The 21,263-nt window shown below is 43.1% G+C and overlaps 1 protein-coding gene across 12 annotated transcripts in view; it reads right to left on the minus strand.

Annotated features, from left to right (window-relative positions):
• The window catches only part of MRTFB (myocardin related transcription factor B), a 210,701-nt gene extending 192,394 nt beyond the window's left edge, over window positions 1–18,307 (minus strand). For 4 of the 12 annotated variants that reach the window (XM_025416465.3, XM_025416461.3, XM_025416456.3 and 1 more), the window contains exons 1-2: window positions 11,853–12,000; window positions 3,004–3,068 (exon numbers count right to left, since the gene is read on the minus strand). The gene's annotated coding sequence lies outside the window, so the exon portion shown is untranslated. Of the gene's footprint in view, window positions 1–3,003; window positions 3,069–10,823; window positions 10,971–11,852; window positions 12,002–12,167; window positions 12,189–18,262 lie in introns of those variants that run through there. The other 8 variants (XM_049111375.1, XM_025416457.1, XM_035718210.1 and 5 more) reach the window with 5 other exon arrangements.
• Window positions 18,308–21,263: the final 2,956 nt, after the last annotated feature.

A 21,263-nucleotide genomic window follows, 5' to 3' on the forward strand; every position in this document is an offset into this window, starting at 1 on the left:
TTTAATTAAGATTTTGGTTTAACTACTACTAGTAATTCCTCACTTTTCAGCAGTATTTTTAGAATTAGGGTTTTAAAGCATGTGATTAAAGAAATCAACTCATTGGTGAAGTGAAAGCTACCATATAAGCAAATTCCTATACTACCACAGAAAACAGTTTCAAGAACCCAGAACTTTGGTTATTTTAGAAAACAAATACAAGGTTATACCATTAGCCATAATAAAATAACCAATGGAAAAGTCCAGGAAATCGCACTAATTTAGACCCCACTAATGAAGACTCAATAATTTCCTTTCAGGTCTGCCTAGATTTAACTTTGTACTATTTTAGTAAGGGGTTGCTAGGAAAATTAAAGTACAAATAAAAATTGCTAGGGGATTATTTAATTAATTTAACATTTTTTACATGCAAATAACTGCTGCTAAAATACTAATTAAAATTAGTTCATGCATTCTTTAGAATCCCATATTCCATTCCAGTGGAAACAAAACATATGAAACAAAAGTCTACAACATTGCTTAAATCTATTAAGTGCTTGTTCCATCTGCTGTTTATTTTGGCTGTGAAAAACTGGTTTAGGAGTCAGAAAAGCAGGATACTGGACAAAGATTTATACATTCTTCTCAATGGCTGGCAATTTATTTCTCTACTTCTATTTTTAATAAATGCTGAACCATACAATTAAAAAATAACTCAATTTCTCTCCATTATAATTTGATATATATTATGGGGTACTCACTTTATTCTTGTCTTCAAAACACATAACTAAAAAATATTCCCAAGTCTATAATACCAAATATCCCAAGATTCTTGAATTAAGATCTAGTATCTTACCTACATACTTACTTTGCCTTTAATAGCAATGATAAAAAAAAAAACCAAAAACACAAAGCAGATCTAAAACACAGCAATATATGTGATTCTGAAAATAAATGGGATATAGTCTAAACCAATAGTCCAAAAAAATGTCACAAAATGTTACTGTAGCAAGTGTCACTACAATTATGTATGTCTAGATTTGGGCGCCTTTAAGAGTCACAGATACTGGTTTTCTTCTTCAAGAATTTAAATTTCTTAATTAAAATTTAAGGCACATCTCACTTAAACCTTAGTTCTAACTTAACAATACCAATATACATCAATCATTACTTCCTTCAAAAACAATTTGACGGTCTGCCATATACGTGCCAAGGGTCACACTAGTTGCTAGATGTAAGCTGACAGATAAAACATACTTGGTCCCAGCCTCAACAATCTTAACTTGGAATGAAAAGCAAAGCACCCACATGAAACACAATCTATATTACAAGAAGATGCATTTTATAGAGAGAGAGAAAGATTAATTTTAATTGGCTTTTGATTAAGTCAAAGAACAAACGGGAGGACAATGATACAGTTGGTGCCTGTTTTGTGGGAGACCTTAAGTAACTTTTATTTGATTGAAATAAAATCCAAAACAAACATAAAATTAGAGTTCACATTCATACCACAAACTGGCAAAATACTCTGGACAGATGGGATTCAACAACAATATTCACAGGTTTACATTTAAATACATATTCAGGTAATTGACAAACTCAGTAAGTATTCTATTGTCACCAGAGTTTGTGAATCCCATTCTCTAGCTAGTCTGCAATTGGGATCCATGTTCGAAAGATGTTAACAAGTTAGTTTTTAAAGCTTCTTCAAGCTCCACTCTAAATGAATAAAAAACAAAAGCATGCTCCCTACAGAGGAAAACTTTGGTATCCAAAACAATTAGTTAGTTGCCAATAATTTAAAAATATTTATAATGAGGTAATCAGGGCAACCGAACTAAAAACAAAGAAACTCAACATATTTCAACATTTTCATCATAATAAAGTCCAAGAGAATGTCTCATACTTGAGAATCACAGGTTATGTTCTCAGTAAGGTAACTCTTCATGTAAGTAAGAATATCAAATGAAAGGGGTCTTTGAAAACATAAAGGCTTATTTCAGTCAAAAACCTTGCTATCTCATAGATACCACTTTTTTTTCTCCTCTTGGATGGGCAAAGATAAAAAAGATTAACAAAACTCTGTGCGGGCAGGGATATGGAAAATAGGACTCTCACTGACTTTTGGGATGGTGGTGGTGATAAATTGGTAGTCTTTACAGAGGGCAGTTTAGTCATATGCACCAATGTTTAAAATGTGCATCATCTTTGACTCTGCAGTCATACTTCCAGGAAGATAAATGAACAAGTATACAATGGTGTGAATACAGGATTAACCAATACACCATTACCCACTAGAAACAGTCTAAATGGTCATCAAATGAACAATTAAATAAACTATGGTCCTCCAACAATGAAATATACCACAGTCAGTAAAATGATCATGCCTCTTAAAATTCATGTGTAGAGATACATAAGATACACTGTTGCATCACGCTACCATATGTAGGGTAAACCAACTTATTTAATGATCTGTATATGAGTACTTCTATATCCATAGATATATTTCTCAAAGTATATTCACCAAAATATTAACAGCAGTCATTTCTGTGTGACAGTTAGGTATCTACTTCTGTCATGAGTTGTTTCATACTGATGGAAGTTTTTTCTATTATAATAAGAAAATATAGAAGTATTACTATCTCACCAAAATGCCTTCAAATCCCTTCAGTTTCTTATTTTAAAAACAAACTTTTCACTGAATGTTGTGAGTATATATAGCCACCAAGCAGCTTATGGGTCTCCACCTGCTGGATCTCCTTTTCAGTCCTATACTTTAAGACAATGAACTAATGAGAATTTAAAGATTAGATTCAAACAAGTAAAGAAGGCCAAATAACCTTGTTCAAACAACCTATGTTCTTGGTATCTACCTTAAAAACCCCAGGTTCTGTGAACCTAAAGTACTCCTAGAACAATCTCCCTCTTGCATCTTAAGAAAGCAGGCCGTGGAGAAGAATTTTAATAATGGTAGGGGATGGCAAGAGGTTTCTTTAAAAAAATAATAAATCATAAAAAACTTACCTCAGTAAAAATATTTAATTATCTTCCTGTCTTACATTCTCTTTCTTAGCACCTATACTGTGAACCTGGAGGGGAGAAAAGCAACAATTACTTTTTTCTGAATACCTACTATATGCCAGGCGGGGGTGGTCAGAGAAAGCCTCCCAGAGAGCATGAAGTCCAAGATAAATTGGAAAAAACAGAAGTTACTAAAAAGGGATGGCTGGGCAGGAAATTGGGAAGTTGCAAGGGTAACAACTTTTCCTAAATTGTTCAAGAATCTGTAAATGACGCATTCAACAAACAGGCCTAGAGCACTGTAACACGTTAAGAGTTGGGCTGTTAGAACAGCTGCGTTGGAATTTCAGTTCTAGCACTTCCTAGCTTGTGTGGTCTTGAATAAGTACCTCCACCTTGGCGTGCCTTAGTTTCCCCATATGTATAATAACAGTACCCAATTCGTAGGATTGCTGAGGACTGTATGAACTAATCCACATCAGGGACTGTAAAACAGTTTCCCTAGGGAGTTTCTCTGGAACATAACAAACATTCATTTTTATTTTTATTAATACATGCTCTTACATAGTAAGTCTGTTTGTCTCTCACCATCACCATTATTGTTAGCATTATTGTTATTGAGAAAGGACATAATCCTTGTCCTCAAGGGGCTTACAGTATACTGGATGAGATAGGAGTTATCCAGATATGTAGCATAAGGCTAAAGAAAAACCAAAGTCAATTATTCATTCCCTTAATTAACAAATACCTGAGTGTCTAGTCTTTCCCAGGTATTTTGCTGGACATTTTTGATGGATGGACAGATACAGATACGGTTTCTATCCTGTTTCCAGTCTATCAAGGCCCACAATGCTGGGCAGACGAGCTGCACAAGGAGACAGATACTATTCCTCAGTGGGTGCGGGGCAGTACGTATCCCAACCAGCAGAATGAGATAGCCAAACATTCTGGGTGGAAGGGACAGCATTGTAGGAAACACAGGGCCTTCAGGGAATGCTAAGCAGTCTTGTCAGGATGCATCTGACAGAGCAGTAAGGAGTGAGGCCTAAGAACAGGGAGGCCTCAGTGCCCTACTGAGTTTGTCCCCTGATCTAAAGCATACTGGTTATTCTGCTCAAATGGAATCACAGCCTACTTTTAACTTCAATTCTAGTATCTGTTTTTCTTCATCGTTTCTTTTTCCTCTTTCAAAGGTGACAGGGGTTAAGAGAAGGAAAAAGAAAAAAAACCAACAGCCTCAACCCACGTTAGCGCTGGTGACGCTGGTGGTGGAAGCAGCACTAAGTGATGAGTTTCATATTGTCCTTGTTTAATTCCTCCAACATTCTGATATGGACTGAATTGTTCCTTTCACGGGTTAGGGAACTGAGGCTCAGAGAAGTCAAATGGATCTCCTGAAGCCCACAGAACTAATAAACATGGACACAAGTTGGACTCCCAAAGCTTTCTTTCTCTTAGGCAAAAATGTGTAAGGGATTTTGCAAAATTTAAAGTCTCTTAAAAACTACTCAAAAACTATTATACAGAAAAACAGCCTTCATCCACACAGTCAAAACCACTTAGAGAAGATAAAGGGAAAATCTCACAAAAGCAACAAAAAAGAGAAAATAGGTACAATAAATCTAACAAAAAAACTGGCAAAACCTATATAAGACAACTCTAAAATGCTCCAGAAGGACTCAAGAGTCAAATCAAATCAAACCAATGAAAAAATACAAATGTTCTTGGATAGGAAAATATCAGAAAGACATCAATTCTCTCTGTAAAATGAGTTTATAATTTTAATATCATCTCAATTTTTTAAGTGTTTTCTTTTCTGGAACTAGACAAAATGATAAGTTCACATGGAAAAATAAACAAGGAAGAACTGCCAGGAAAATGAAGGGCAATAGGGGAAACGAAAACATTTTATAAAACCAATACCGTGTACTGGTGTATGAGTAGAAAGACCAATGAAATAGAATAGGAAGTCCAGAGATGTGCCCCAGTATACCTGGAAGTTCAGAATACAATGAAGGTGTACTGTATTCTGAAACAAATGGTAAAGGTAACTGGTAGCTACATGGAAAAAGATGAAGTTGAATCTATATATCAGCTCTGAACATCAGAATAAATCCCAAATATATCAAAGATTTAAGTGTAAAAATGAAACCATAAAAGTATTAGAGGAACACATGAACAAATTTCAAATTCTTGGAGTCCTTTCTGTGACTCAAAATCCAGACACCATAAAATATTAACTACCTAAATTTTTTTTATAAATTTATTTATTCATGAGAGACACAGAGAGAGAGACAGACAGACAGACAGACAGACAGAGGAAGAAGCAGGCTCCATGCAGGGAGCCCGATGCGGAACTCGATCCCAGGACCCCAAGATCAAGGCCTGAGCCAAAGGCAAACACTCGACCACTGAGACACCCAGGTGCCCCAACTACCTAAAATTTAAAGAAAAATCAGTTAAGCTTTCTATGCCAAAATACATGATGGTAAATTTAAAAAAAAAAAACAACTGGGGGAATTGCAGCTCACATCGTAAACGGTTAATCTAATTTATACATTCCTAGAAATTGGTTAGAAAAAAACAATCCAAAAGGAAATTACAAAAGGTATGAACAGACATTTCACAGAAAAAGAAATAGAAATCACCTTTAAACATATAAAAAAGATGCTCAGCCTCATTCATATCAAAATAATACACATTAAAACTACACTGTTATTTTTCACGTATCAGAATAATACATATCTGAATGTTGCGAAACACTGTTGGAGAGGCTACAGAGAAACAGGTACCCTGATGCATTACCTGCAGGAGTTCGAAATGGTACAACCCTGAAGAAGGGCAGAATTTATCAAAATTATAAATGCACTGCTCAATGACCCACGAATCCTACTTCCAGAAAGATATCCCAGACACACCTCACATATGTGGAATGAGAAATATACAGGTTTATTCACAATGACATTGTGATTGTTAAGAGACTGGAAAACATTGAAATATGCACCAGTGAGGGCTAGTTCATTAAGTTAGGGAACAGGCATACAGTGTAATATTCTGAAGCTGTTAACTAGTCCATATTAGTGTACAGTCTTTTCTATACACTAATATGGAAAGATCGCAAAGGTATATTAACTAAGCAAAAGCAAGGGGCAGAATAATTTACATGGTATGCTATACTTTATATACAAAGAAGAAAGTATATATAATTTACTGGTATTGGCTAATGTCTACACAAAGGAACATCCAACAAATAAAGAGGTTATTTATTGGGATACCTGGGTGGCCCAGCAGTTGAGCGTCTGCCTTGGGCTCAGGACTTGATCTTGGAGTCCCAGGATCAAGTCCCACATCGGGTTCCTAGCAGGGAGCCTGCTTCTCCCTCTACCTGTGCCTCTCCCTCTCTCTCTCTCTCATAAATAACTAAATAAAATCTTTTTTAAAGAGAGGTTATTTATTGGGGAGAGGGGACAGGTTAGACCACAAGAGCTGGAAATTAGACTCCTCAAAATAAGTTGTTTTAATTTTTGAATCACTTGAATATTTTACCTATACAAAAGTAATCTTAAAGTGTTAAAAGTGTAACTCACAGAAAGAACTACTCATAAGCCAGAGTCAAAATCCAATGAGCATTAAAAGAGAATTTTCTCTGAAATTAGATATTGACAAGCAATTTATTATTTTTTTAAAAAGATGTTTATTTGAGAGAGAGAGCATGCATGTGCACATGCACACGACTGGGGGGAGGTGCAGAGGGAGAGGGAGAAAAGAATCCCAAGTAGACTCCCCACTGAGTGAGGAGCCCATTACAGGGCTCAATCCTACGACCCTGAGATCATGATCTGAGCCAAAATCAAGACTTGGTTGCTTAACCAACTGGGCCACTCAGGTACGTAACAAGCACTTTTAGCATGGCCACCACTAAAAATGATAAAAGACAATGTAATCTTTTTCTTGAACCAATCTGAAGCCTATGATTATAATAATCTATAAAAAGAGCTATTAAAAGGGGTGAGGATTACAGAGAGGCAAGAAAGGGCAATGAGAGGATGTTTCAATCTAATGATTCTCATTGTATGGCCCCTAGACCAATAGCATCAGTATCACCTAAGAACCTGGTGAAAATGCAAATTCTCAGGTTCCAGCCCAGACTTCTGAACCAGAAACTCTGGAAATAATGGAGGTAGCAATCCCTGCAACGCACAGTCAAGTCTGAGCTTCCCACACATTCATATGCATCACCTGGAGCAGGATTTTGTGAAAATGAAGATCCTAGCTTAGTAGGTGTGGGGTGGGCCCCAGAGTATGCATTTCAAACAAGCTTCAGGATGCTTCTGATGTGCTGCTGGTTTGAGGGAACCACACTTTGAGAAGAAAAGCTGTGGTCCACCTGGCAGAAGAAGGTATGCAAACTGTCTTCATGTGGCTGTTTCCTACGGAAACTGTCCTCAATATCAGACGGAAAAAGTCCTTACACAGGTTTTCTGGCTAAGAGATCCCATGTAATATCCCATATAAAAGCTGTACTTAGGGTGCCTGGGTGGCTAAGTCAGTTCAGCCACCAACTTTGATTTTGGCTCAGGTCATGATCTCAAGGTGCTGGGATCGAACCTCACATTGGGCTCCATGTTCAGCATGGAGTCAGCTTGAGAGTCTCTATCTCCCTCCTTCCCTCCCCACTCCAGGTGTGAACATGCACGTGCTCTCTCTCAAATAAAATCTTAAAAAAAAAAAAAAAAAAAAAAAAAAAAAAGCTGTACTTAACATGTAGTGAATATATTTTCAAAAATATTTCTTTTTTTGTTAAAGATTTCAAGTAACCTCCACACCCAATGTGGGGCCTAAACTCATGACCCCAAGATCAAGAGTCACATGCTCTTACCAACTGAGCCAGGCAGATGCCCCTCAAAAACCTGTCTTTTAAGACAACAGTAACAACTACAAACTGTTGAAATCCAATTTAGGTATGTCTCATTTGAGAAAATTTTCAATTATGAGTGGAGTTACAAGCATTTCAAAATAAACACACACACACACACACACACACACACAAAGCCTATATTCTTACATCGGTCAGGTTATACTCTGATGAACTTTACCTCAAATCCACTGGCCACACCACCTGCTCTCCATGAAAAAGCACCAAGCACTTTCTAAACATCTTCTAAAAGATTGTTTTTTTTTTTTTTGTTTTTTTTTTTTTATGATAGTCAGAGAGAGAGAGAGAGAGAGAGAGGCAAAGACATAGGCAGAGGGAGAAGCAGGCTCCATGCACCGGGAGCCTGATGTGGGATTCGATCCTCGGTCTCCAGGATCGCGCCCTGGGCCAAAGGCAGGCGCCAAACGGCTGCGCCACCCAGGGATCCCAAGATTGTTCTTTTTATAAACAATAAATTGATGTTTCATTTGCTTTACATGGGGGGGGGGGTACTTTTTTATAGGAATCTTCTAAGTAAAGAATTCTAGCCTAGGTGAAAGTATCTAAAAATGTGTGTGTCTTTATTTTGCAAATCACACTTGGGATAAATTTTTTTGTGTTAAATATTAATCAATGTGCTGATATTTCTATATATTCCCTACTTCACTGAATATAAGACACCATCAATTCTCATACACACTATTATTTTATGTACTGTTATGAAAAGTTGCCAATTAAAACATGACATGCCAATTTTAAGATAGCATTCCATTTTAGATATGTATCTTAAAAAGTAATGAAATAACTTGATTATAAAGCTCAAAGCTATGTACATAGTAAGTTATTCCTTTTCCTCCATAAAGGCATGGATTTTTCCATTTACCAATATGTCCACACCCAAAAACTTGAAGTTTTAGCATCTCTGCAATTCATATAATTTGTTTAATTTTTGCACAGATATACATATGTATATATATTTTAAAGTAGTGATTAAAAAAAGTAGTAAAGAAAAAAAAGAGTGACCTCTTTTTACCCTGCAATATGATACTGTTTGCTCAAAGTAATAAAAGTTAATTACTCTCAATCTGGATAATTCTCCAATCCAAAAGTATTCAATTTATCTATCTCCTGGTCAATTTAACATGTTATAGTTCTATTTTGACAAGAGTCTTTGTTTGTTTCCATAGCACCTTCCAAAAGTAAGGAGCAATGAATAATAAACATCTCACAGCATCTCATCCATTCAACAAAAAAAAGTAAGTTTGCTTTGCAGATTTAACAAGAGTTGAAGGAATGTGCAACATTAATCTATAGCTATGTATTTGTCTGACTTGAACTTTTTGACTCAGCATTTTCTTCCTGGCACCAAGATAAAGAGTTTCAAAGAAAAAGACAATTTCTAACAAACCACATTAGGAGGAATGAGGGCCAATGTGATTACAGGATATTTTAATTTTCACCTTTGTACACACCTACATTTTCTAAATTCTCTAATATGGATACTAGCAAGAAAAAAAAAGGTTACTTAATAAGTGGTTACACTAATTTGTATTTTACTTTAACCGAGACCTTTTTAAGTTATTCTACACATTATCACCATCACTTCCCCAGTCCATTCTAACCTCATACTCCTCACTAAGTGTTTAGTTCAGCATTTCTAACAAGAACCTCAATGAAGCAAATTTTTCAGACAAAGGGTCATAGGGACTAACCTCATCTCCCATCTGAGATTCTAGAATCATCAAAGAGAGTGTCAGGAGCCAAGAGCCTTTCTGGTGTGTCAGTTACTTCAGAAAGAAAAGGGGGAAAAAAAAAAAAAAGAAAAGGGGGAAAATTTTTTTTCCCCAACAAAAATTGTTAAATTCTATACCCTTTCCTGTTATAACTGGGTAGACAGTGGATCGCTGTTTAGAGTAGACCTCAGGGGGGCTGGTACTGTCCCCTAAGATATATGCTTAGATATAAAAGTAACTATGGGAAACACTGGCATTTAGTGTTTGGGGGCCAGGATGCTGAACTTCATACAACCTATGGAATAGACCACATAGTGAGGATCCATCCTCATCTTGAGAATCTTTTCAATGTCCAGCCAGATTAATCACTATAAACTGGCATTCCTTTAGAACATAAAACTGAAAAGTCTGTATAAGGGATTATGGGGAAAACTCCAGTAATTTAGGAGAAGGTAGCTAATGCGAGACACGTTGGGATAGAATATGTCTGAAATTAGTCGTCGTTTCCTCACATTACACATGGTCAACTCAACATCGTAATACCGAGCATGCCTCGAACTAAGGGGACATCCACAATGATCCAAAAACCTCCATCTTTTACCCGTTATCAATGATAAGTGGTAGGAATCCAGCACTGTGCCTCAGAGCAGCAGCACTTCAAAGTGTGCAACACAAAAGGTGCCATACAAGGTAGACAGAAAATACTGCCCCCGTGGAGGCATTATACTGACATTATTATTTATGGGTTGACCGAGTCTGTAATTTATCTTGGCCTGTTGTCCTTATTTCACTCTAAGCTGCTTCTGTTTTTCTTATCATAAATGGGTTACCCTAACACTCAGGTGTCAACCCCCTCCTCCTTCCTTCCCCCTCAATGCCAGGGTGTGTATGTGTATGTATGTGTGTATATATATATATATATATATATCCCTGCTCTTTCCCTTTCTTGTTTGAAATCACTGACAGCTTTACTACTCTTCCATCTACACACGTCTTCGTTAGGAAGCAGGTGCAAGCTAGGAAGCAAGTTAGGAAGCAGGTGCAAGCGGCCGGTGCACGCTCTCTTCTGGCACACGTACGCGCGTGGCCGCGCCTGTCGGTAGACTGTTCCTTTATCTCTCCCTACCAGTTAAACTGGAGCATCACACTGATTTTTCAATTACGCGCGTACATACGTTGCACTGTGGAGGAGTTTCATATTTCAGGGCGGTAAAGTGGGCTTTACAAGAAGTCTGCAGCCAAGGGGAGGGGCCTTGGTTCTGACAACGTTGAGAACCGCTGCTTCCAGAGAGTCGGAATCGTGTGCCTAACGAAAAACCAAACTTAAAAAAAAAAAAAAAAAAAGTTTCCTTTGCTTAAGGAGAGGGCCCTGGGGCTCCAACATCCCACTTGCATTCGGCCTGACAACCCCCTCCCCCCCACCGTGGACACCCTCTGCTGCTCTGCTGCTCCAAGTCGGCTTCTGGTCCCATGCAGGGCCAAACAAGAGTTTTTGACCGTGTGGAGGTCAGCAGCGACCCTTCTTGGAACATAACAACAACAGGGCAAACGCCTTCCCCCGGGAACTCCTAGGGCACGCTGCACCCAATCCCAGGGGGGCTCGTGCACACCTCCTGCAGCCCAGCTGGGGCTCCAGGAATGGAAGTCACCCGAGCCCTGAGCCCGGAGCCCTGCGAGTGGGGGCGGGGAGGAGGCTGGAGGCTGGAGGCTGGAGGCTGGAGGCTGGGACCGGGCGTGGGCGCCGGGGTCGCAGTGCCCGCGCTCCAAGCCCCAAGCCCCAAGCCCCAAGCCCCCGCCCCGCGCTTCCCCGCAGCGGGGCTCCGTGCAGCCCGGGAGCCGCGCAAGTTACGCGCCCGGCGGACCGCGGAGGCTCCGTAGGTCGTGTTGCCCCGGCCAGCGGCGCCGCGTAGGGCGCCAACCCCGCCCCCGGAGGGAAGCGAGCGCGGGCACCCGGGGTCGCACCCGCTGCCCAGGGGACTGACCCGGGCGACCCCGCGGCCCCGGCCCGGCCGCCCCGCCCCGCCCCGCCCGCCGCCCGCCGCCCGCCGCCCGCGCGGGTCCCGGGACGGCTTGCACCGAGCGGCTCCGCGGCGGCCTCCCCGGACGCGGCCGCCCGCCGAGCCCGCCGAGCCCGCTCCCCCGCCCGGCCCTCGGCCTCCGCCGCTCTCAGCCCCCAACGCCCGCCGCCGCCGGCCGCAGCTCACCTCCCGGGCCGCCGCCGCCGCCGCCGCTGCCGCCGCCGCCGCCGCCGCCGCCGCGCGCGATCTCGCGAGACTTCGCTCCCCTCCGCGCTCCCCTCCGCGCTCCCCCCGCCCTCCCCGCGCCGCAGCGCCGCCAGCGCAGACCCCGGCCTGGAACCCGCGCGCGGCGCGCCGACCCCGGAGCGGCGCCCCCTCCCCGCCGCGGGCTCAGGCCGAGCCCCGCCCGCGACCCGGCGTCCCGGTTCCTGCAGCCATTCCGCCCACGTCCGTGGCCGCGAAGGGTTAAAAGCCAGGTGCGCGGCGGCCGACTCCCCTCACCTGGCCGGCCGGGCGCGCGTGCGCATGCGCCTGCCGGGGCCCCGGACCCGCGAGCCCTTGCAGCGAGCGGCCCGGAGCGCACCGACCGCAGCAGCCCCGGCAGCCCGGCTGGGGGTGCTTCCTGGGCGCGGAGGACTGCTGCGGCTCCCCGAGGGTCCTCACCGCAGCCCCACGAACTGGCTGTTACCATCCTCCTCGCTCCAGAGGGCAGAAAACGGAGGCTCGGCTACGCTCGGTAGCTCCAGGTCACACTGCTGGGCATGGGCATCCGGGGTTGTCAGACGCCCAAGCCAACCCCCCCCCCTTTTTTTTTTTTTGGCCTCCATGACAACCCCGGGCTCTGGCCTTGGCCCTCCTTGGGCTGAGCGTGCTGAGTCTTTCCTTTCCTCCCAAGATTCCCCAAGGTGAGAGGAGGCAGGCGCTCCCTAGGAGGCCAGCTGCTAGCATCCCTTACGGTTTTACCGAGCTGCTGTCCAGAAAATGCTTCTCCCGTATTGCATGAGCTCTCTAAGGAAGGCCTTCCTGTGCCAGACTGCGTAGAGAGTCCTGCAAACTATGCGACTGTATTCTTATATTCCGTTGTCTCCTCTCTGGACTGGTGGCATTTTGATTGTAGGGAGCACAGTAGAATAGGACACAGGAGGTAGTACTAGAATACACATGATGTTAGGGGATGCAGAGAAAGGTGTGTCTTCTTTCCAGGAGTAAACTCTTAACATTAGATAGTTTCTTGGACACAGGACGTAGGACTAGAATACACGTGATGTTAGGGGATGCAGAGAAAGGTGTGTCTTCTTTCCAGGAGTAAACTCTTAACATTAGATAATAGTTTCTTTTAAAAATTCGATTTACTTAACAGAGAGGGAGAGTGCAGGAGGAGGGGCAGAGGTGAGAGCAAAGCCTCAAGCAGGCTCCCCATTGGGCATGAAGTGCTACCTGGGGCTAAATCCCAGAACCCTAAGGTCATGACCTGAGCCAGAATCAAGAGTTGGGCACTTAACCATGGGAGCCACCCAGGTGCCCCTATCTAATTGTTTCTAAAGCAAAGGGGCTAGCATTTATTGAGGGCCTTTCACGGTTGCTACCAATATTCTTCCAAGTTAATTCTTCATGGGAAATATTCTTCATAGGACAATGGAGACTGGGGAAGATGGAAAAATTGGCCTGAGCTCCCATCGTGAGACAGGATATGAACCTGATCCTGAGTCCAGAGCCCAGTACTGCCTGGCACCAAAGTCCCATGAGTGAGCATGAGCTAGTTCATCTGGGCCAGCAAGCTGCTATAAAATCAAGAGCCTTCAAAAAAAAAAAAAAAAAAAATCAAGAGCCTTAGGGGATCCCTGGGTGGCTCAGCGGTTTAGCGCCTGCCTTCAGCCCAGGGCATGATCCTGGAGTCCTGGGATCGAGTACTGCGTCGGGCTCCCTGCATGGAACCTGCTTCTCCCTCTGCCTGTGTCTCTGCCTCTCTCTCACTCTCTCTCTGTCTCTCATGAATAAATAAATAAAATATTTTTTAAAAAATCAAGAGCCTTGGAGGTTTTAACTTCTCCTCCACCTGCCAGTCACGTCAACATCAGCAAACATGGGCCTGTCCACTCTCCAGAAACAGGGCCATTCTCTATAGACCAGAGGTTAAAAAAAAAAAAAAAAAGACCAGAGGTTATGGGTGTCCCTCCATGTGCCAAAACTACCCAAACCACCTGATGGAGAAAGTCAGAGAGGAAGGGGAAACCATATCTGGTGGGCAGCTACCAGGTGCCAAGCACCGCTCCAGGTACTATCCATTTATTAATTCACTTAGTCCTCCCGAAAACCCCTTGTGGGAGGCATGGTTGTCCCCCGTTTCAGATAAAGAAGTCAAGGGGCTAAGAGAGAAGTGAAATTGCCTGAGGGCACACAGTCGGTAAGTGGGAGGGCTGGGGTTGCACTCCAGATTGGTCTGTCCCCAGAACAACAGACTTTGGCTTCCGTCACTAAAAAGGTTCTTCACTGGCCCAAATGCCTGTGTCTTCATGAAACTGAAAACCAGGAAATCCCCTGAGATCAGGGCTCCTGTATAAGATACCATATGTTCTCCTATGGGTGGACTGTGCTTCAGTATTCTCATCTAAAATAAGGATAGAAAGAGGATGCTGGGAGGATTAGCCAAGTTCATATACATGAAGCATGTGGAAAAGTGCCTTGCACTGATTAAGCTCTCAGTAAATTACAGCCATTATTACCACGGGGGCGATGCCGGTGATGTTTTACTCTTTCCTATCTCCCAATACACATTCCCAATCAAGTTGGAGAATATGACCTTATCTGCTCAGGCATGGAAATAAAATTAGTTTCTAGCAAACAATAAATTCTCTTTAATGGGCAAAATGACCCCCACAACCCCTCCCCCCAGCCCTTGATTGGGGAGAGAGACCAGACGCTCCTGACCTCCTGACGCTCTGCTGCAGTCTCTCATCCCTGTTTCCTGGGAGGCTGGGAGCCAGAGTTATAAAAGGCTCCCCTTATAAAGGAAAAGCTACCCAAATATTTTTAAGTTGTTGGCAAAAGCAAGAAGAAAAAAAAATTTAATCTGAAACTTCTTAAAATTTCGGTGAGGTTGGAGATTTAATATAACCACAGTGACATCACAACTGGGTAAAAGGTTTTTTACAGGAAATGAAGCTGCCACACACTCAGGCCATTGTACCCCAAACAAAGTAAGATTTCTACCCTGACACAAGACATGCGATGCATTCCCATGAATGGCAATGTCTTGCTATGGAAGTAAGTCTCATTGGTGAAGGGGTGAACACAGCAGCATCCATAAAGGGCATTACCATTTGGACAGCACAGAAGCAAACAAAAGGTCCTAAGGTGATTCTAATATGCACACCTCTGAGGTATCCCTTCCAAAAAGCACTATTAATGCCTTTTGATCTAGGAGAAATTTTATAATGCAATTTGTCTAGTGCTCTTTCATTCAATAAAAACATATTAAGTGCTTAAGTGCCAGTTACTACATCAGTAGCAGTCTGCCGGACAGGCACAGTCCGGCATCACATGGATGGCCTAGAGGAAGACCAATAATTCAACCAAGGGGTATTGAAATACTATATGATAAATAGAATGAAGAAGAAGAGCAAATAATCAAAAGGGGGAAAAAAGGCAGGATGGATGGAAGGGTAGGAAAGAACTTGCTTGAACCAAGTTTTAAAGAATGCAGCAAAGTGAACTAGGCAAGGAAGCAAGGGGAGATAATTCCAGAGATAGGGAGAGAGAGTATGGATCAGCAAGGAGTGGATAAGTTTTGGTGGCTAGGAAGGCAGGGTGTACTGGGGCCTTTAAGAGGCATCCCACACCTGTACATACCATGAGCATGTGGGGACAGTGGAGAGTAGGAAACTCGACTGGAGGTGGAAGAGTATGGTGAGCCATGACATTGGTCCCCACATACATATCCTGCCCCGTTGGCAATCCAAGCTCATCATGGAACCCTACCACCTCTGCCCCACCAGTGCTTGGTCACGGATGGGCAGGCTGTAGTGACACAGCTGTCATATCGCTAGCCAATCTGTATTTGAGGAAGTAGCACATTAGAAGTCCTGGCACCACAGTGTAGAAGGCAGGATGCACATCTGCCTCCCTTGCAACCAGAACAAGGGATATGACATAGGCTCTGCCGGCCAGATGCATCACACAAGACTGAATCCGGTCATGAGCCTCAGTTGTGTCAGAGTGACTGGTGGCCAGAGCAGCCAGTATGGGGGATGGCGGGGGTAGAAACTCCCCATGGAGAAACTGCACCAGTGCTGACGGCAGTAGTGGTTGCAGTGACAGCAAGCTCAGGCAGGGTGGTGGTTAGCTCTTGGGGCCAGGCCTGCAGTGTGGTTTGGGGCATATTTCCTAGAAGCTTAGTCCCGATCTCTTTTCTCCAGCCCTCACAATGATTCTGTGGGATACCTAACATCCTTTATTACATTCCCCTCTCTGCTCAAACCAGCTAGCATTCCCCGCAAGATCACTGACCCCTCACAGGCCAAAGCCAAGTGGGGCCTAAGAGACTCGGAGATAGACTCACTAGGGCAGTGGCGAGGGGAACTTTCTCTGCTGTAAGAGAGAGAACCAGGAAGCCAGCTCGCTCTCCCTGCCTTCTGTGGAAACTTCATTGCCACTAATGACTTTTCCCACAGCTGTGGGATAAGATAGGGTCTAACTGGCAGAGAAACAGAGAAACCAAAGGTCTGGGTCGTTGGCTACATCACCAAGCTGCTGTGCTGACCCCAGACCTATAAGGCCCTGGATGTCCCCCTTCCCTGAGCTAAAGCATGTGGTTAAATCAACTTGAGTTGGCTTCTCTGGTCCTTGCAGCCAAACATTCATGCTGGTGCAAGGAGGAGAGAAGCAGCTTATGGAGAATGGAGATACCTCTTCCCTGGCTATGTCAGGAGCTGCCCAAAATCCTGACCAACTTTTTACATCTATCCCTCTCACCCCTGCATAATATCAATCCCACTCAGGTAAGAATGACCTGATTCCAAACAGTTTATTCCAGAAAACATATCCTTCCTTTGCCCTTACCATCCTTTGGTTCTCCCTCTCTAATGGGTACAAAGTAGTTCTGTCACCTGCCCAGCTCCCACCTCTGGTAAGTGACAGAGCTCAAGTTCTGGAGGCAATCCAGATCCCAGGCTTTTAACCACTATGTTTAACACCATGCATCATCCACCCTTGTTACCAAAAAAAAAAAAAAAAAAAAGGCTTTTAGCCAGGAAAAAAATTAAAAACAAACTCAAATCCCATTCCATATTTGCTATCTCGCCTTGAGTAAGCTCCTGAAGTCTCACTGAAAATGAGTTTGACATGAAAATGGAGTTAATGATACCAGCTTCCTAGAGCCTGACAGTCATCTGTGCCATTCACCTGGGACTTCTGGCTTCTAACCTTCTGGGCATGTGCAAAGTGGAACTTCCTGGTCCACTTGGGTAGGGTCATGTGACTAGATCCAGCCAAGGAGTGTGAGTGGAAGGAGTAGCTGTCATTTCTGGACTGCAGGTCTGTTGAGCAGAGCCCCCAGCCAACCCATCTTGGACATGCAATGCGAGCAAAACCCAAACCTTTATTGTTTTAAGCCACTGCGTGTTGGGAGTCGATGGTTGTCATAGCATGTTCTAGTCTGTCCTGATTGATACATACAGTGTGGTCATGTGCTCATCTGTTTACTCAAGAAACACTTCTCTGCTATGGCTCCAACCCCAGCTGGATAAGCAAGAAGGCTCAGGCAGCAGTCCTGAAGATTCTGGCTCAATAGGTGTGGGGTGGGGCCCTGGCCTCTGCATATTCATGGGGCTTCCCAGTGATTCTGATGGACTGGCAAGCCTAAGACCCTTGCATTGCTAGTGGTTCACCATGTGATGGTTGAGTGGGACAGGGTTCCTACCACTGAGGACCCCACAGACTGCTATTTCACATTTCTGGGCTTGGGACTCATGCTCGTCTCTCTGCCTGGTATGCCTTCCCTCCATGCCTGCCACCCTGCCTCCAAACACAGCCAAAACCTCCGATGAGCATTTTGATGACCCCATCCTAGGCGCTGTGATTATTCCCCAGAGTGTGGTCCTACAAATAGCTTGAATGCACCTCCTCCATAAGATTGCAGCCTTGTAGAGGATGGGGTCTTGGCGGCTTCCTTTCTCTGGGCCATCTGACCAGCACTGTGGAAATGGGGAGAGACTCCTGCACCAGCATCAGCCACGGTCACCTGAATACACAGGTCAGCAAAACCAAAGCCCTAGGACTTATGAGACAGACCCTCCCAAGAAGATTGCCAGCAAAGTGTTTCTCAGAAAGCCACTTTGGGATTCTAATCCAGCCTCTGCCACTTTGTAGCTCTGGGATCACAAGTGCCATATTTAATCTCTTCTGAGTCTCAGTACTTAAATGTCAAATGGGACCAATGACGGTACCTGCCTCACACAACTGTGAGAACTCAATGAAATATAAGAACTGAATTAAATTCCAGCCACATTTATCATGTTCCCCTTTACTGTCGTTGTCTCATTATTACCTACTGCCACTACTGAGCATGCCCCATAGCTCTCATTATTAATGTTACTTACCACACGCTCCCTCCCTTCCTGCCAAGCCTAAGTGACTTCTTAAGCATTCCATCCAGGAATGGAGAGTATTCTTGGAATTCTCGAAATGAGTTCTTCATTGTCTCGTTGATGGTTCAGTGCCCACAGTGGTTTAGCACCCCTAGTACCCCCCGGGAAGCTACCCAGCTGGCTCCTCAGGAAGTGTGTGCTGCCAGTACCAGGCTACCTGGATGCAGCTAAGAAAATAGGGCTCTCCTGAGGCTCCCTTTCTCCTGGACTTGAGTTCCTCCTGCTCTGGAGTACTCTGGGTTCATTTGTGGTCAGCCCAAGCACTGTGAAGGTGGCCCCCACCCCTGGCTATGGGAGTGGCTGGATCCCAGTCAAATAAGCCTGTGGACTTCTGCAATCATTGATAGCACACACAAAAATAATACCTGGAACGGGCTTAATTCTTTCTTCCCAGGGGGAACTAAAAGAATTAGGCTTTCGTGTTTCAATAATAAACATTCCTTATGCCATCAGAGTGAGCAACTCCTGCCTTCCTTCCTTATCTTTCATAAGTCTGGATCACGGTGGGCAAAATTTGGGTTTTCAAGAAAACATTCCTGAGGTTTTGTGATGAAAGACTCCAAGTGGGTATGAAAGAATAGAAAAACAAAATTCCCCCGCACCTCTACAAGGACAGGGAGGGGAGGGAACAAAGACCAAACCTCTGACAACAAAATAAAGGAAAAACGTAAATGAGGTTTTTCTGATGGAAAAGTTTCTGAAGACCCAGCCATGAAAATTCTCTGCTAGGATCCACTTTCCTAGTGATCCTAGTGCAAGTTCAGAAGGTCTGTAAGGAAGGAACTAAAGATGGGGAGTCAGAGGAAAAGAGACCAACATGCATTATGGAGCAGGAGGGGCAGAAAACAATGAGGAGATAAGAAGGCAGCCACAAGAAGCAAGTGCTTCTAGAAGCACAGACAGTGGTCAAGGTAAGAAGACCACTAGGTGAGAGTTTTCTCCAGAGAGCTAGAGCAGAAAACAGAAGAACTAAGATTTTTTTCTCCCCCAAGATTTTGTTGATAGACAGCTGCTCAAATAAATTTGTATTCCCATTTCAACGAACTCATCTGACTGGAACAATAAGCTTACATTCCAGAGCCTGGGCCGACCTCATGCACCCTACTGCCATTAATATATTAAGTATGTAATTAGTGCTGTTTGCACTAAGAAGGACCACAAATCTGCTAGGTTATTTTCTATTTAGCTTCTGACAGCAGCATCCAGCATTTAATATTGTATTCTCACGTCAGCTATTCCCAGGGGAGAAAGGAAGTGGGGACGGACAAGAGGGGAACATGTTTTATAATTTATCAAGATATAGGGATCAGCCCTTCAATCAAAAAAAACAAAAACAAAAAAAACAAGTTGCAAATAAAGAATATTACAAATAAGGAGGGAGGCTGGAATGATCCTATGATACTGAGTTAAAATCAGTAATCTGGTAGTGAACTAAGGTTTTTTAATAAATAGAAAGCTAGATATATAAAGATATAAATATAGATGTGTGTGTTTGCATGGATTGATATACATATTTCCAAGTTCTGAACACTGAGTGGTCCTAGAAGCAAAGATTACTCAGTAACAATGAGCACCCTTACCACTCATAGGTTGGTATCTAAACACCATACTCCAGTAAAAGGATCCAGAACTCCTGGGAGAAGTGGTTTCTTCCAGAGCTGAAATAAGGAAAATACAAAATGAGCCAGGAACACCATGCAGTGCCAGAAATTAGAGAATTGCTTTAAAAAGTTTGAGTGCTAATTGAGAGGATAAAGGAGCCAACTGGATGGAGCTCCCAATGGCTAAAGCTGGAACAATTAAAGCAACAATGACAAAAAACAATAGTATTGGATTATAAGCCTTAGAATAAAATAAATACCTTTAAGTTCATATTGGAGAAAGGAATGAAAGAAGGAAAAAAGGGATGTAGGGAGTCTCTCTCCTTGAAGAAGAATTATAATTAATAAGTGTAGAGTGAGAGGTGCCTGGACTCAGTCGGTTAAGCATCCAACTCTTGATTTCAGCTCAGGTTACAATCTCAGGGTCATGAGATAGAGCCCCGAGTTGGGCTCCATGCTGAGCATGGAGTCTGCTTAAGATTCTTTCCTTCTCCCTCTGCCCCTCCCCTGCTGGCTCACACCCCCACTCCTCTCTAAATACATACAAACATACACACATACATGCATACATACACGTAGAGTGAAAGAGGAAAATTTTTTTAAAATCACCATTGAAAAGCACAGTAATTGCTGCAGTAAGATCCACCCATGGGTGCTAAAATTTAAGTGGACAGAAGTTTGAGGAGAAACAGGATAGCCTTGAAGTTTCCCTCTTCAGGTATTTATTAGTTATAAAGAGAAAAATGGTGACTTCACGGTGAAGAACTACAAACACCATGCTAATCAAGTGATTGAGGTTAACACCACTAGTACTAACTTATATTTTTATGTACCCCTGATGCAATTCGATAAGAAGGGTACTTCCCTTCATGGTACCCTCCCCCAGAACTCACAACCTCTGTTGTATCCTGAGAAAACATCAGACAAACCCAAACTGAGAGACATTCTATAAAATACCTGACCAGTATTTTCTTTAAAGTGTCAAAGTCATGAAACTAATATAACACTGTATGTTAACTATACTGGAGTTCAAATAAGATAAAAGTATCAAAGTCATAAGAGACAAAGCCTGAGGAGTTGTCACAGACTGGAGGGGCCTAAAGAGACACAATGACTTGATGCAGTGTGGGACCCTGGACAGGAAAAGGACATTAGAGGGAAAAAACTGGTGAAATCTGAACAAAGTCCATCGATTACTTTATAATATTATACTCATGTTAATTTGTTAGTTTCGATCACTGTACTATAGTTTAAAAGACACTAGTATTTTAAGGTGCTGAGTGAAGGGTACATGGGAATGCTGTGCTATTTTTGCAACTTTTCCATAAGTCTAAAATTATTAAAAAATAAAA

This window comes from Canis lupus, chromosome 6 (genome assembly GCF_003254725.2).
Source record: "Canis lupus dingo isolate Sandy chromosome 6, ASM325472v2, whole genome shotgun sequence".
Lineage (NCBI taxonomy): Eukaryota > Metazoa > Chordata > Mammalia > Carnivora > Canidae > Canis > Canis lupus.